Source organism: Schistosoma mansoni (genome assembly GCF_000237925.1).
Source record: "Schistosoma mansoni, WGS project CABG00000000 data, chromosome 3 unplaced supercontig 0077, strain Puerto Rico, whole genome shotgun sequence".
NCBI classification, from domain to species: domain Eukaryota; kingdom Metazoa; phylum Platyhelminthes; class Trematoda; order Strigeidida; family Schistosomatidae; genus Schistosoma; species Schistosoma mansoni.
The window spans coordinates 1,616,890-1,619,169 of NW_017386007.1; positions in this window are offsets into that span (position 1 = coordinate 1,616,890).

Below are 2,280 nucleotides of genomic sequence, written 5' to 3' on the forward strand. Positions count from 1 at the left end.
TTCATATTTTGATAAATAGAAGTTTTGCTGTTGCTGCTGTTTTTCCTTTGATACTTTTGTCTTCTTCTATGTCATGCTTTTTTGTTTGTAGATCCGTGTGTGTGGATGTTTGGACAAATTTTTTTCATAGTTGAAATCATAAGTCAATTGAAGCTAGATCACCATGGAAAACCTGGATGCACTGCTGAGGAGTCCTATGATAGGATGAAACAGCCGTCCAGTGCTTCCAGGTTATCGATGGTGGTCTAGCTTCAATTGACTCATGATTTCAACTATGAAAATACTAAGTTCTCCAAAAAACCCATTCTGATCTAAAAAATTTTTTATAACAAAGTAAACATATCTCTATGAGATGGACTACTGCAGCTCTTTTAGAGTTACTGCCGGTCCCAAGCCCGGGTAAAGGAGGAGGGTTGGGCATGGGGTTAGCGACCTCGTCCTGTAGAAAAACTAACTTGCTAAAAGAACGCTAACCAGAAAAAATAATTTAGACCATTTAAACTCTGCCCTGTGAGTTGAAGGAATAAGCACATATGAAAACGATGAATAACAACTAGAAAGAACTGGAAAAGATTGCCCAGGACAGAGTTGAGTAGAGAATGTTGGTGGGCGGCCTATGCTCCTCCACGAGGGGTAACAGGCGTAAGTAAGTAAATAAGTTATTATTTGGTAATGGAGTGATTTCGAATAGAATAATGACAATTATTTAATCTGTCTTCGAATTGTTTAACAAGCAGTATACAGCTTAAAGCTTCTAAATCCCTAAGACAAATTCATTTATTAATACTATTTGTCAATCTCTTAACATCAAACTGTATAATAATAGTTTACATAGGAGACACTGTAGAATCGAAACTAAGGTTTAGACTGAAGAATAACTGTCTAAGTAGTTTAAATATGCGCTATTACCTAGTTGAAAGCAAAACAAGGTGATTGGATAAATGATGGTTCTAGAATTCATTATTGAGTTAAATGTATACTATTACCTAAACAAATATTACTACCCAGTTACTTTCTTACTTACTTACGCCGGTTATCCCTAGTGGAGCATAGGCCAACGACCAGTTTTCTTCAACCCACTCTGTCCTGGAATTTTCTTTCTAGTTCCATCCAAATGTTGTTCGTTCTTCTCATGTCTGTCTCCATTTCTCGGTGTAATATGTTCTTTGGTCTTCCACTTCTAATTTGGCCTTGACGATTCCAAGTGGGGTTTTGCTTTGTGATGCACTTTCGTGCTTTCCTCACTGTGTATCCTGTCCACTTCTAGGGGTTCTTCCTGATTTATTCCTTCACTGGATGGAATCTCGTTTGTTCTCTCCTATTGTAGGTTATTACTGATAGTGTCTGGCCAATGGATCCGAAGTATTTTGCGTAGATAACTGTTAATAAAAACTTGTATCTTCTGGATGATGGCCTTCGTAGTTCTCTAAGCTTCCACTCTATGTAGTAGAGCTGCCTTGACATTTGTATTGGAAATTCTGACTTTGGTGTTAGTTGACAATTGTTTTGAGTTCCAGATGTTTTTCAATTGTCGGTTTGCTGCCTTTGCTTTGCCTATCCTCGCCCTCACATCTGCATCTGATCCACCGTGTTCATCAATGATGCTGCCCAGATATGTAAAGATTTATACATCCTCCAAAGCTTCTCCGTCAAGTGTGATTTGATTGATACATAGTGTTATATAGGAGAATCTTGTTTTTCCGTTTGTAAATGTTGAGACCTAATGCTGCTGAGGCTGCTGCTAAACTGGTCGTCTTCTCCTGCATTTGTTGTTGCGTGTGCAAGAGAAGAGCTACAAGAGAAGATCAGAAGAGTCAGATCATGTCTCCGCCTGGAGCCCCTCTGAGTTTTTTTCACACACAAAAAACCTTCAAAATGGATCCTATACACCCTTCAGAAATTAGTACGAAGGACGATCGTAGTCTTAGTATTGAATGAAAAATCAGAGACGGTTGAAGAATAGTTAGATTTCTTGAAGTTCTAGTAAGAAACCGTGACCAATGGAGTCCAACCTCTTTCAGGCATGAGACAGTTAGTTAATCACTGATGACAACTAATAAAGGGTTGTGTAAGATCATGGATCTATTGAAGTTAGACAATAACGTCGTTGGATGCTAACTCAGTGGTCTGAAGATTAAGTGTTTGCGCGAGACCTAGGGCCCTTAGTTCGATTTCTGTTTAGTATGGGACCGTTGGTGCGCACTGATGAGTAGTCTTACACTAGTACGAAACGACTGTCCAATGCTTTCAGGTTTTCAACAGTAGTCTAACATTGATCCA